Raw genomic sequence first — 15,807 nt, 5'->3', positions numbered from 1 at the left:
CAAGTATGTATAAGTGTTCCTGTCTGACACTGGCTGTGTTACAAAAAAAGGACAATATCTAACGTATTGTGTGTAAGAGGTTTTGTGGGTCTTTTTTGCTTTTCTGAATCATGCTGCAGATTGAGTGACTGCATCCTGTCTTTTACTTTATGATTTTCTGTTCTGGACAGAACAATCTTTCGTAATTTGTACCCTCTCTTTCTCCTCTGTTAACTAATGTATAGACTGGTATATTCCTATTTCTGAGACATCTGTCTACTGTCTAAAGATGATAGCGTCAAAATAAACTTCAATCTGGAGTTGTATCACAGTGTATCAAACTGTATTACCTCTCTTTTTTAATTTTGCAACACACACGTCTCTTTCTACTGGATTAATTGTAATGCACTCCTTGTGTGGAGTTGCTTTCCCTATTCTTGATATTGGCTTCACAAAATTATGAACTAGTATCATGAAAAAGGTTTTTACTTAAAACTAAAGACCAGTTTACACAAATGTAGTCGATAATCGTTGAGCTTTGAATAGCATTATTTATTTCATATATTGACACTTGCAATTGCGCCCTCAAACTTCCAGGTTTAACTACCTGAACTTTTGCAACTCATTATATAATGGTAAATAAAATGAAGACTTTTATTTAACTAATATAGTAATATAATCGTTCTAATTTTACTTCGGTTGTACCACCTGACGTGGAAAATCAGCCTACCTACGAGTTGAAAATAGCTGTCTTCTACAATATTAACAGTTCATTCAGTCATAAAGGGCACCATGAATGTCTTGTTGATTAAATATCTTGTTTACTGTTATTACCACTTTAGTTAAAAGAGCTATGTTCATGTTTGTGCAACCTTAACTTTTTAGAGGATGCAAATTGCTCTACAAAACGTTCTCAATAATCTCAAACGAGTAATGACAATAAATTCAAAATAAAATACAATGGCCTTTCAAATATTAAAAAAAACGCCATTTTGAACAGTTTTCTTAATCTGTTCAGTCGCATGGAAAGTCGCCTGACATTTTGAAGGGTTGACTTGCCAAAGCATAAAAGAAAAAATATTATTGGAACCTACCGAAAATCTATTCAAACTAAGTAGTTTTTATAGAAGACAGTGATACATGTCACAAATTGATTGAATTTTTTTGAAATGTAAATATTAAGTTGGTCACAAAGATTGTCCTGACATTGACCCAAACATGAAATGTGTCAAGTTAAATTTTGTCATCTTAATTATGTGGTACTTGTCCTATTCATTCCTTCACACAAATGTTTTCAGCCCTCCTTTTCCTCTCATTCTATGCAGTGTCACCCTCTCTAGTTCTCTGTATAATGAAGACAAACTAAATCTTAATAACAGATCTGACTGCCTGACCCACAGCATCTGTAGAAAGAAAAGCAGAACGTGTTTGATACTTGAGTTTCTCTGGTGTGAATTGGGGGGTGCTGAATGAGCTTACATCAACAAGTGACTGAAGGTCTGTTGAACCTGTTGAGAATGGGATGAGCCAAAAGGTTTGAAGTGAATGGTGAGCCGGAGCTCTGTGCAGCAATTAAAAGTCAAGTCCGTCAATAGAGCTACAATTGGATTTTATCCAAGCAACCTTGGTCATCGTCTAGATAATCTTTGTCTTTCTTTCCAGCGTCAGCGCATTCTTATTTTTCCTCTCATGCATATCAAATGACATGTGAGTTTGTGGATATTAAAATGGATTGGGACATGGAAGATGGTTGGGTTTCAGGTGTGGTGTTTGTTTTGGTTGCTCTAATTGAAACTGTTTCTGTTCACATTAGTAATCATGGAGGATTCTGCTGCTGAAGGCTGAGGACATATAAGGAGATACACAAAAGGTAAGCCAGTCACCTTCACTATATTGAATGGCTGGGAATCCGTTCATCCTTTTTCCTTAATCTTGTTGCCTTTTGATGCAGAACTGCAAAGTCTACCTTGACAGCTCGCACATGATCCACCAACACATAGGTGTTCAACCATGAAAGTATTAATTGATTTTGAATACTGGCTCATACAAACATGTGAAAATAGATGGCTTTCTTACCCCAACTGAACCACCCACACATCTGTCCAATCAGAGGTTGGTTTCACAAAGATATGTTAGACTGGTCTATGTAGTCAAACCAGTTCACTCTTGACTGGTGTAACGTGAGAAAGTTGGACAAAAATGAGCACTAAATTTAAAGTCTAGAAAGTTAAGCCCTCCCAGGACACCTCTGAACTACTGTAAAAGCAACAGAAAAACCTGCAGACAACTGACATTAACACCTGCTGACAATTGAGAAAAAAGGGGGAAAACGTTTAATTTGTAGTTTGCTTACAATCCTGTAGAGCAAGTAATAATAGGGTTCCATTTAAAGAGAAAGCAGTAGCCAGGAGGAATTTGGTTACTGCTTCACTCAAATAAAATGATCTTGTAAATGTTCTGCCACAAGGCACACATCGTCAGCTAGAGTGACTGGAGCTTAGAACTATGTTCTTATTCTGAAAAGTTCTAATTTACCCAGACTTGGTCGCAGATTTGTTCTAGATAGTCCAAGATTTTCCAGAACTGGAACATTGTTTGTTAGCTGAATATCTATTTGAAGTTTATTAGTTTATTTATTATGCCACGTGACCTGTGTGTGTGCATTTTTGTGTGTATGTGTATGTGGCCCAAAGGTGCTGTACAGTAAAAAGATTTGTTGCCTCATACCAATGGCACTCCCCGGGAGAAAGCACTGAAACAGAGTACAGTGGGGGCATTAAGAGTCCACACCCCCTGGGGGAGCAATGAGAAGTAGAAGAAGTAAAGAAAAGAATTGTTTTTCTTTACATTGAGCTTTGGCAGGAGATATGGGATTTAAGTGCACGTGTCATTTTTTTGTGGTTTCCACTTTAATACTTCCCTTTCACACTTTGTTCTACTATTTTTTACTCAATTTTTAGCATTTCTGAAAGAAGAAAGAGCACATTCCTACTATTATCTAAAAATGTAAACTCACCCATTCTCATTTTAGTTCAGTCAGTGGCAACTGAAACAACCCATCCACCCAGTTAAGGTTTAGAGTTAATAGGAAAAGATGAAACAGTCATGGTCCACAGAGTCACAGGGCACAGAAGTGATTTGTCACTCAAATGAGAATAGTAGGTCCATCTTAAAGGTTAGTCCACCCTAACTGGGCCTGGTTGGAGTTTTCACTAACTCTGTGCGTTCACTTTGATAAGGAGTTGTGAAGCAACACATAGCTTGGTTTGGCTCAAAAGAACCTGAGCGCTGACTGTTCAAATCTTCAAGAGACGATGTTGATGCTGCTTACGGTGACTTGCTCCTACATGCTGAACTTTGTCAAGTGTTCGGAGGCCCTGAACAATAATCACAAAAAAATGTTGCATGGCTTCTTGATTTGGGATTTCTTTAAGACCTGATGGCCAATACATTCAAAGCCGAAGTTAGTATATGAACTCTCAGTTGAAATGGGAGACCGGCACACTTTGAGATGGCAACAGAATATGAGGTAAGCTTAACCTAAACATTTGAATGAAGTGACAGGTAGATTTGACAGGCTTTTTTTGAAAATGCATGATATGGAGGACATGGAGGTCAAAAGAATTTTTTCCCTTTGATGCTGATGCTGAAACTGGCAAGTTGATGAATGCATTTCCCTTACCTAATGGAAAATAACTGAACTGCAAAGTGATTCAAGCCAACAAATAATAATTCAAGCCAGAACAAAGCTTAACTTTTTGTGAGCAATAGAAAATGTACTTTGCTCTCCTTACAGGCAACTGACTGACTGACTGACTGAATGACTGTGTGAGACCAGGTTACTCTAACCAGTCCAACTAGACAACACTAACTGAATAACCTAATTTCAAATATAATAATGAGATTGCAAATTTTAAAAAACACATTTTTTCTCTTGTAACAACACTGTGATTGTCGTAAGGCCTTCTTAATTATATCCAGTAGTGTAGTGGTCACAAATCTTGAAACACTATGGTGTCCAGGGGTCTCACAAGTGCTGAAATGCAGACTTGAACTGTGGCCACTGGCTTGACAGCCTTGTCGCCTATAACTACGCCACTGTCCCTCCACCTGCTGATAAAAAAAGTCACTTAACAAGAATGTGATGTGAACATGTTATGACATGTTTTGTACGAATGTCAATATGGTATGTAACCTGTGTATAGATGTTTAGGCCGTTTGCAGAAACGTTAACTCCAAACATTTTATCCTGGCGATTGGGCTGAACTGAAAGTATGCAGTCACAGTTATCACACAGACTATAAAATCAATCTATAAAATGGACTGATGGAAAAAGGAATTGAAAAGAGGAAGCATTATTCAGAATTAGATGTCCTTGGGCTTTCTTTTTAAGCCCATTTCTGAATGGCAAATCTTGGTCATGAGTGAAGTGATCTTGGCATGGTAACGGTTGGATGGTTAGAAGTTAAGTTTCCATTTCCACAGTCAGTATTGGTTTCTTTTTAACGTTGCCATGATCATTTCCTTAACTCCCCCAAATTGGTTTCAGTGACTGAGGACCCTGAAACACCGGATTGATGTCAGGCTGTCACTGAGGCTCTGTGGCCCTGGTTCTTGCTACTATATGTGTGCCACACTTTTGGCACTAGTCGGCCCTTGTTGGCTGCTATTTCCCTACTGAGCATGTAGAATCAGTGGCAGAGCCCATTGTTCACTCTGATTGAATGAATGAAGTGAATCGGTGCACAAGAAGAGAATCAAATAAGAAAGAGAAAACCTTTGGAGCCTGTCGCTGTATATCCATGATTTAGTGCAGTTTCTTTTTTTTTCACCTTCAGCTCTTTTTCAGTGCCATGTGTAACTTTTAATTGGACAGATTATTGCCAGACGTTTCCATATTAGCAAGAAAATATGATGTTTTATCATAACATGGGTCAGTTCTGAGTCTCCATTGGTTTCCATTTTTGAATGTTGAATACAGACTACCGCCACCTGCTGGGATTCAGAATTATTTCCTCTCACACAGGCGCAAAATGTACAAGCTAGTAGTCTGTCAGCTGTAGTCTTTGCTGTGAGAAGAGTCGACTTTGGGTGGTGCTAGTTCTTTGAAGTGGGTTTGGTGTATCTTAATCATAGTGGTGGCAGAAAACACTCATGAATCAATTTTGTAACAATCATCAGTTTCAGAGTTAAGTGCAATTACAAAGAAAGTGCTATAAAGAGTGCTTGATCAGGTAAACAATTACATGTGTAATTTTGTAGGGAAGAGATCAAATTGAACATCTTGTCATTTAGTTTGTTTGAAATTGGTGAGTCTACGTTGTCTCAATTATTGGTAATGAGATGTTGTCCTGTTCCATTTTGTTATTTCAGTGGATAAGATGGAATGGATAGTACTTTAGCTTTCCCCCTCTTTTTCCCCTTACCAAAACCATCTATTTAAGAAAGAACAACACCAACTTCCTCTCTCTGTGTGTTCGATCCTCTTGAGGTAGAAAAAAACAGATAATAGAGACTAGGTATTCCAGAAAGAGCAGAATGAAACAGTTTCCGTAGCATTTTTCAGTTCATCACCATCATTCACATATACTTTTCATCAGCGTTGTGTTAACTTTTACCATCGCTCATTTGGCAGCCAGCAGTTCTCAAGAGCTGTGCATTGAGCGAACAGCTTCTACCTCTTTCTGTGGAAGTTAATGTTTTCAGTAAGACATGGGGGTATTCTTCCTCCATCTTTTTCTTGGCAAACACCTCCCAGTGGTTGTCTGTGCCGGAGTGCTGCAACAGATTCGGAGGGAAGAAATCATTGTTCTTCTTGAGGGCTTTAAGAGCTGGAGGAAGTCGTAGACAGCACTGTTCCCCCCTCCTCCTTCCTGTCTGCCTTGTTCCCTCACCCGTTATCATCTGTCTAGGAAATAAAGTGCATCACAATGTTCCCATATGGCTAAATGCACCAGAGGACTCAAGTACTTTGCATGATAAATGATTCACAGTTGGAGAACGAGTACAGCTGTAGAATGCTCTCCATTGTGATAAATTGGTTTTCTATAAAGGGCTGATATCAACCTTTTATGAAAAATTGTGTATCGTCAGGTCAGCATCATCCACTTTTGGAATGATGGCTGTGATGCAGCTTTATTGATTACATATTTATTGTAGAATTGGTTGCTGTTTGTCTGTAGGGTCAGAATGATGCATTGCATCATTTTGTCTATTTGACTGAACTGATGCATCATTTGACTGGATTCCCCTAGCCTCCACATATTCCAGACATCATCATTGAGAGCCCACTTTGCTGATAAGTCTGGTTAGCCAGCAGTATGTACTGTGGATGCAATACTAAAGGTAAAGCAGGTTGGCTGCCCAGATCATTTTACAGCTTGTGTGGCTGTGGAGAAAATGTCAGGGCACAACTATAGAAGTGTTCTGTTTCATGAAATGAAAACTGTCTGTCCAGTACTAATCATTTTGACAATGAAATCAGCATCTTGTTACCTAGGGTATGACAACATTTCACAAGAACCTTTCCAGTTGTGTCAACCAGGTTTAATAATTAGCATGTAGGAATATACTTAGTCATTGCAGCTAAAACCAAATTTATTCTCAGGACGTTTACAAAAGCACTAAAGAAAAACTGCAGGTTATCACAATGTAACTAATGATAACATTTTGTTAAAAAAAATACTAAATACCTAAACCGTCAGACAACACCATTCATTGCATTGTTCTGCAAAATCAGGATTTACATTCACTGACACACCCATGGTACATGTGAAAAGTCCAACTTTTTACATGTCAAATTGTTCTAGTTTGAGCTAGAAGATATCCCTATGGTATACTTAAGTTTGTGTAAGATTGTGGTTACTGTACACAAATGTTGGTCATGTACATGAAAGTTTCATGCCCATTCTTTCCCCAACTTCCCCATTCTTACTTTCTGCTTCGCTTCGCAAGGTGCACACTTCTTCCTGCTTTGCCACCATAAGTTGGTGCTGGATGTAAATGTGGACATCATTTTTGGAGAGTCTTAGCTGAATTAGTGCTGAAAGCTGGAAAAGCTCAGAATATACCCAATAGATCATAAGCCAAGTTGTAAAAAGAAAAACAAGCAACAGGTTTTGCGATATAAAAATACCCAAATTAGCATGCTGTGTTTTTTAAGTGCATGTAAATCTGCCAAAAATTGCAATGGAATCTTTTCCTACAGACAGGAGATGAGTTTAACTTAATGATTTTTTTTGTATTCTTGTGCAGCACCTTTGTTGTCTTATTAACAAATAACAACGTCTTATTCCTGATTGGACACATCATTTTTTTCCAGAGCTGATAACAATAATAAATAAGGAGTGAGACATCTCACTTCGTTCTCATCTCTGTCGAGAGTAGCACATGTGCAGTGCAGTACAGGACTGTATTTGACACATTTGACAGAGAACACAACAAGTCAGAAAACTTGCTGTTGTGTTTTCTGACTTATTATTTGCATAAAGATATTCAAATACACTGTATGTAGATCATCCAGACCAGTCATGTAAGCCTTCAAAAACGCCATTGCATTTTCCCCTTTGTCGCATTATTCCTTACCTACATTGCTCCTCCCTTTTCTCTTCTGCTTGCCTACCTCCTCCCCTCCTCTAGTCTCCAATGCCTCCTTCTCTATTCCCTCTGTCTCCTCCTTTGCCCCCCTGCTGGACCTCACTTACAGATTGCCCTCCTCTTTCAATCTCACTCTCCATTTCTGTCTTCCATTCATACCAGAAGGCATCCCTATTCCCCCTTCCCTTTCGCTCCCTATACTTCTTTTTTCTATAACTAATGCAGCCTCCCACTCTGCCTACATCTGGAGCTGCTGCTGAGCCGTCTTCTTAAATTCCTGGCATGTTTCGACTCTGGGCCAGGCATCCTCCGGCTGGCTGACTCCACTCAGGCTCCAGCAGCATCAATTACACTGTGTCCTCACACAACCTATGCACAGAGTTATATATTAGGGCCTATATACTATACTACTATATAAACAGTTTGAGCTTATATTCACCAGTATTTTTCCATGCTGAACAAGAGCAGCTGCTTAAAGCAGTTGTGTTTAATGAGATGCCAGCTCCATTGTCTGTCATGCATGTTTATTGGAGCCTGTGATGGCTGTTGAGAGGAGTAGAACGAGGATTAAATCATATATATAAACATAGACTTGCGCTGGATGATGTTGCCATCTCACGACCCCATAGTGCCTCAACATTTACTTGGAACTAATGCCACCTACGAGTTCTGAAAATCAGCCTTACAAATACAAGGTTTGAAAGGTTTTGGTAGACAAATAATGTATTTCAGAAATGATAAAAAAAAAAAAAAAAAAAACCTCACCATGCAACCATGCAAAATTCTATACAGACATGTGTGACTTTGCTCTGTGTCTTCATCGTCTTCTTCCACTGAGGCATGCAGATGTGTGCCATCTTTCTAGCCTTCCTGAACAACAGAAGCCTTCAGCATGTGAAGTTCATTAATAGCCATCCATGGCTTTTTTTGTTTTGTTCCCTCCTGTGTTTTTTGTTTTTTTTTAGCAATAGCCACCCTTTCGCTGCAATAACAGCCTCATAGCACATCCTGTGGCCTTCTGCCATTCAGATAAACAAGGAGGGCTTTCTGGCAAGAGAAGTCTCGTGCTGTATTGGGCTTTATCACAGTTTGATTAAAGCAGACAGGATTTAGATACACCAAGGAGGCCATTCACAGAGGCTGCACTCATTATGAGGGCGTTTACAATTAATAATGCACCATTAACAGTGAAATTTTGATTTAACAACTTCAGTCGCAAGATTGGCACCCAGAGAGGTGTTTGGTGTGTGCCAGAAATCTTTGCCAAGAATCTTGTGCTGCTATATAATGCAGATTGTGTAGAGTGTGGCAGAGAAGCAGAGACAGTGAGCAACATTTTATTCTGTTTCCTCTTGGGATTATACATACTTCTTGAGCATGTCTGCCTTTGTGACATTCCCCCACTTCTGGGGCCAGATGTATAAACAATGTGCACTCACAAAACACATGTCTGAAATATGAACTGGTGTTTAGAAAGAGACTGTGCATAGAGGATGTATGTTCCTCACGCATACAGCTGCACATGCTCTTCTGGAGATAACTGCAGGTGAACCAATGAGGTGGACATGAAATACAAGGTGAGAAACAAATAGTAAAATCGACCTTGTTTACTGTAAGTTGATTGCCAAGTTGACTGACAGCATTCAGTAAAATGTCTCTCAGAGGCGCAATTATAAACAAAATTGTTAATTATTTATGAGTGACACATTATATCATTCTTTTCATTTACATTAGAGTCATTCATTACATCTTTTCATTTGATGCTGAATCGTGAAGCACTTTGAAAAGTGAAAATGAGCACTATAGATCAGTCATTGATCTTCCTTCTATGAAAAGCCTCAGCCGTGCGTAATGGCCACACATAATGAGAACCTTGCTGATGTAAACCTTTCTTTTCTTTGCCGTTGTTCTCATTGACAGGTCTAATGAGTGGTGAGTGGCCAAACGTATTGACGTGCAAACAGATGTTTAAGGGCGTTTCTACATCCATTTATGGATAATTGTCGGAGTGGAAACGAAGCTCCTGCATGTGCACCCATTTCCACAGCACTAGAAATTAAGAGAATGATGCCAACACACAGCTTTATAAATCAGACAAAAAATGTGCTTACATACATGTACAAAAGAAGCGTCACGAAGGCAAGTTTAGTAGGATCCAACGCAGTTGATGGTAGCAGTTGGTCATCTCATATTGTCTGTATCTGTATGACACACTGAGGTATGTGACAAAATCTTGGTATTTGACAGCATGGAAATAAGACGGAGCTGTAGGATCTATCCCTGAAGTGGAAATCATTCAGCCCCACCACACTTCTACCAGATGATTATTTTTGTCAGTGTCTGGCTTCTTTATCAAACTCACACACAATTTTATTTACTGATGAATTTAAACATAATTAACATTCTTGGTATTTTTAGGAGTCCTGCACAGTAAATCGAAGACATTTTGAAAACAAATTAAGAAGGGTTAAATGATAACAAACAGCATATGTAGTATAGGTCTGTTGTGTTTCATATGACTGAGCCCTACAATTAAATGTAGATGTGTTCCTATCTCAGAATAAATCTTGTCTGTCTGCTCATCCCTGTGTCTGAGACCTTTCATTTATTTTAGAAGGTTCTAGATAAAATTGTAATATAATATATTACTTTAAAATGTTAGCAGCTAGTAATGTGTAATATATTGCATTTTGAAAGTAAGTGACCAAATGCAGCAACATGAATGCATTCAAAGGGATGCTGTCCAAAAGTCTGGGTCATTGTCCCCTCGTATGAGTACCAAGTCTCCCTCTCCCTTTGACGCTGGCTTTTCAGCCAAGCTTCCAGTGTTTCCCTCGGAACAGCCATAAACACTTTTGCAGTCAGTGCGCACTACATATTAAGGTCAATATTTCATTTTGAAAATTGCAGAATATCAAATGTCATCTTGTTCAGTGGTGAAGTTGTATATCAACAGCTGGATTGGGGATGAAAAGAAAAGAAGAAAGAAAGCCTTCAGACACTGTGCCGATAGCCCCAGCATCATTGATAATACACAACCTCAGCTTGGCTCCATCAGTTTGGCAAACCTTACAGCAGTCAGCCTAGTGTCTACTCAATTTTAAAGTACAGTCCAGAGAAGCCATGGAAACAAGCAGGAATTGCCCCAGTCGTCCAGAACCATACCCACAAAACTGGGGTCACCATGTTCCACAGTGGAAAGAGCTCCAAGGCATTCATTTTGATCATTTTGTGGGATGATTGCACGCAGGGATTGCCTCCTTTTCTGAGCAGCTTGTCTGCAGCCTTGTCTTCTGGCCTTGAAATCATCCTGGTCTCTCCTATCTGACGATCAGACATTTCTCTTTGTGTTTCGCTCTCCAGCCCAATGTCACACTCCCTTGCTGCCGGATCTCTGGAATTGTTGTCAGCAAACTTAAAGCGCAAATCTCACATTGTGATTTTTATCTGAATGCAATACTACTGATTGTCGATGGTATGTTTCCATTTTTTTTACTGTGAGATACATTTGCTACTGCTATTATAATCTGGGGTTCAGTAGCAAATGTGCAGTGATACATGTTGAACTCATTTCGTCTCAAAAGCGATAAACAAATATCATCTCAAAACATAAGATTGAACAAAAGCATTGATTTTCTCTCTTGTATTCATCTCACAACTGCAGCAGCAGCACCCAGACAGTGTCTGACAAATGCATGATGGGTATTGGTGTGGAGTGGGTGGGTGGGGAGGCAGAAAAATCGACTGGCAGAGTAACGAATGGCAGGCAGCCAGACTGTCAGCTCACAGTGGCTGTCCTTCATGGGGGGGCTGGCAAATGAAAATGACAGGAAGAGAGGAGAGAAGGAGGAGGAGGGAAGGACAGCGAGAAGGACAGAAAGAGGGCAGGGTTACTTCAGTACCCCAAATCCTCCAACATGTGGATTTGCAAAAGAAGCGGGTCAAATGCACAACTTAACTGTGTTTGACTGATGGTTTTTATCTATTGGCCTGGTTTTTGCTTAAAATCTCTTCAATACAGCTGACAGTGCAGCCTGTTTTCACTCCCAGTGCTGCAAAAACAGCCGCCTGAACAGTGGACTAACGCTTCTCAGTTTGATGCTGTTGGTACAGTCCCCCCCCTACTTTACTTGTACAATAAGATACTGAACGTAATTCACTTGCCGAACTTTACTTAAGTGACATACTTGCATCTTATATTATGTTATGTGACTTATGTGAGTGGATGTAGTTATTTAAGCCCAAAGTAGTATCTTTTCCCCAACATAACCAAGTAGTTTTGGTGCCTAAACCTAAACTATAACCAAACTGCAAACCTCTCAAATTGATCAGTGTCTGTATTTATAAGTTCAAGAACTTTACAAAAATGAAATGCAGTATAGAAAATGTTGGTTTAAAAGCAATGAAAACCCACTTTTGTACTTAGCTTCTTAATAATTAACTTTTCTACATTCCGTGGGTTTATTTAGTTTATTAAGCTATTAATCTCAGATTTCAGTTAAGGTTAGGGTTAATCAAAATATGAAAAGAGCAACAAAGCACTAGTTTAAATCTTGTTTTTGCCGACCTCCACTTGAAGTTTTTGTAGAAGTGTACTGAGGTAGTGGGTCAGTGTGTTAAGATACAATGACATGTTTTAAAAAATACTGCTTTGCTTTACAAGCAGCTGTTGCTTGTAAAGTGATAGCTGATGTGTATAATACTTATAGCAAATAAATACTGTGTAGTTCATCTATAATCTAACATTTTATGGATGGTGATTAAACTGATGTTCATAAAGCTTTACAATTGTTTAATAAATACATACAAGGTTTCTAAAGCATGTTATTGTTTGATAACAGTGAAATAACTATTAGCTAAAGTTTAATTGTAAATATACAATTCATTAATGATGTTATCATAAAGTGTTACCTATTTTTTTTCTCATAGCTGAGTTTTCATTCACGTATGGTATTTAGTTGTGTGAGCTACAGTTTGATTTGCTTTGAACACATCAGATCAGTTTGATTGGACCCACGTTTTGTTTTGACCATGGGTCAGACAGAGACTTCCATCATTATTTGGGAAATGTTAGCCACGTTGGTTTGAACTGTGGAAGCCGATGGAGTCTGGAGTCATCTCAGGGCAGCGGCAGGGCCAGCCTGTGACCTGCAGGGATGGCACTGCAGCATCCATTTCATATGGTAGCATGAACTGTGTTACATTACATTCAGAATCACAGCCAATTTCACTGCCGCCCAGGCTATTTCAAGCTACAATTGCTTCCAAAGTTAATTTCAAGTCCTGCTGTCTGATTGGACAGCGGAGAAAATTCTGCCTGGAATTTGATTGGTTCCATGCAGCTGTGTGCCTGAATAACTGGTCTGCATGACTCTGCTCACAGGCAGATTTGTCCACAGGGCTGGAGGTTTCGCTGGCCAATCACAGATTAAAAAACGCAACAAAAGCAAAAAAAAAAAAAAACATCTGTTGCTGTGAGCCAGATACCATACAGATGCTAATAATGGGATGTAATGGGCTGAGCGTGATTAAAAACGTTGTAGCTACAGTTTCCTCACTGCATTTTTATCTGCCAAAGGCTGCAGCTCTGCCGGCAGAAAACAAGTTCAGCAGTTTGCATTGTATCATATAGCCTCTTTATTAAGTATCATACATTACCCAGTCAGTTTTTCCACCGATGCAAAATACTTTAATCTCTAAAAGCTGTCACAATGTTTTAATGATTTTTGTCTTTTATAAAGAATAGTTTGGTTTAAAAAAAACCACCCCAGAACATCTACAAACATGCTGGTTCACCTGCTTTGAGCTGCTCACCAACAATGTGCCATGACGACGAATAGATTGTCTTCCATTCTGACCGGATTCACATTGTGACAGAAATGCTTGAATCTGTTCAGACATTCTTTTTTGTATTTTAATTTAAAATGACCCTATTTAGCTTTTAAGTTGTTTGTGATCTTCCCGTTCCTGTCAGTCTGTTGTGTCTGGCAAAATGTTGATATCAGTCTCTCCAATTCAAAACCACGTCCTTCAGTTTGACTCAATTTTGGTCTGTTTGCTTCAAATCAGTCCCTTCTTCCCCTGCTGTCCTCGAACTGAGAAGCACCTGACTCAGCTGTGCACTGCCGTTAGATGCTCAAAGAACCCTGTTTAAGAGTTTGCATGCACATTTCACATCAGGGATAAAACCTGAAACCTTTCATGTCTATTATCTGCATGGGTGTTTTTTTTTTTTTTTAATTCTACCCCATTAGTTAATTTGGCTATCCAGGTTAAAGCAAATATCAAACACAAGTGAACATGTGGCTTACATTTAGCTGACAGTTATTTATTTGTTCTTTTATTTTAATGGTTACATAAATAACATATGCTGTAAGCTGTTTAGCTGAATCTCACTGTTTCTGTCTTTACCTATTGTTTAATACTGCCACATAGGTGTGTGTGTGTGTGTGTGTGTGTGTGTGTGTGTGTGTGTGTGTGTGCATGTTCGGAATTTCTTGAAAAATAACTATTCATACTAATTACGATGTAAATGCAGTGTGTCACAGCTGCAGTATGTGGATTATGTGTCTTGGGTTTGGACTACATTAGCAATAATTTCTGAGCATGCACCGTCAGCTTACTCTACCCAGAATGCATTGTGTCTCTGCGTCCAACGCTGGACTGCGAGGCGGATGGATTTTATTTAATTTTCTTCAGTTCTGATAGCGTTTCAGGGGAGAAATCTACTGTATAGATTTTGCCGTTTACAAAAATGAATGAGTCATCAGCCCGAGCGTCTGTGGGGGGAGATGACTTCTGCATCAGTTTTCTCTACTCTATGGTATTTGTTCTGTTTATTTACCTGACCTAAACTAACACGATTGAAGTTAAACGCTGCTTTAGATAAAGTTGATAAGATAACAGACAGAGCCAGGCACAGATCCTTCTCCTCGTGGATCTTTTCTCCAGCAGTCTCCTCCCCAGCTCAGCAGCCAGCTCTTCTGTTCCTTGCTACTGGCATTGCTCTCTCCAACTTTAACCTTAATAGTTATGTGACTTTAATTCTTTATTGTTTGAATCGAACGTGAACCACAAACAATAGACTTTACTGGGCTTCTTTCCTTTTTTTCTCTAGTTTGCCTTAAAGAGTGTCTTGTAAATATAACACTGAGTATTGGACGTAATGTTGATTTAGAGCCACACCGTCCTGTCACTAATTGTTATCCACTAATTGTAAATCCTCGGCATACATGATTGAGATATAAAAACTGAAACATGTAATGCTTCTGAATGATGGACTGTATCTGGACCGAAGCCTGGTTGTTTTATGTAACTAGAATATGGGATAAGTGGAATCAGCAATAAGGAGAGTTCAATGCTGCTGTCAGTCTTGTGGTTATTTCTATTCCCATTTTTCCTTTTTATGTTCTCTTGTTTTCTATGCAAGCCATTGTTGAAAAGGTCAAATATAAAATGGTGCTTTGAAAGCCTCGGTCCCTGTTTAATCGATGGACCTTCAGTGTACAACTCATTATTTTGGAGAAATTATTTTTCACCTTCGAGCCTGCTTAAGCCCCACAGTTTATTTAATCACAGTAATAATTGAAGACATTGAAATTTAAAGCACCTTTGTCATATTTTCTACATGCTATAAAAAGACGTCCTCGAGGCCGGAGCTGCTGATGCTACCTGACAGGCACAGCCGAGCACCAAATAAGGACCGCTGAGGGTCCGGCTCAGCGGTGGCTTTTATTTTTACAGAGAAATTTCTACTTCCTTTTAGAATTAAAAAACAAACTTCAAAAACTTTAATCGCATTAGGAGCACGGATTAATGATTTACAATCTAATCACATGTTTCTATGAACAAAAATGTCAGTGACTCCACACATGCCCCATTAAATATTTAAGATTGTATTGTAACAATTAGCTCTTATTGTTCTTATCATGCACTTATGAGCACTGAGTGTTATCTGAGCGTCGCTGCAGCACTCTGCTCTGCGCAGCACGCTCTGATTTTGCTCTTTTGCTTTCACTGAGCTTATCTGCAACTGGCACAAAGTGAGCTATTGCAACGACTCCAACCAATCAGCTACAAACACACAGTGTCCACTTCCTGGTCTTTATCAACCCGTGACATCTGATTGGGCTGAGAGGGGCACAGATGCCCTCTTCCTCTCATCCACTTATTGTAGTCCTCTTCAGAAATTGTTGACACGTTTGGGCTTTCTATTTCTATCTTTGGTTTGTA

At 39.1% G+C, this 15,807-nt stretch overlaps 1 long non-coding RNA gene across 3 annotated transcripts in view; it reads left to right on the top strand.

Annotated features, from left to right (window-relative positions):
- Positions 1-15,807, top strand: part of LOC115567611 (uncharacterized) — a 110,616-nt gene that overhangs the window by 70,336 nt on the left and 24,473 nt on the right. For all 3 annotated transcript variants that reach the window (XR_003981232.1, XR_003981233.1, XR_003981234.1), the window contains exon 3: positions 1,793-1,849. This is a non-coding gene — a long non-coding RNA (uncharacterized LOC115567611). The remainder of the gene's footprint in view (positions 1-1,792; positions 1,850-15,807) is intronic.

The sequence above is a fragment of the Sparus aurata genome, chromosome 2, assembly GCF_900880675.1.
Source record: "Sparus aurata chromosome 2, fSpaAur1.1, whole genome shotgun sequence".
Taxonomy (NCBI): domain Eukaryota; kingdom Metazoa; phylum Chordata; class Actinopteri; order Spariformes; family Sparidae; genus Sparus; species Sparus aurata.
This window is presented reverse-complemented; position numbering and strand designations above follow the sequence as displayed.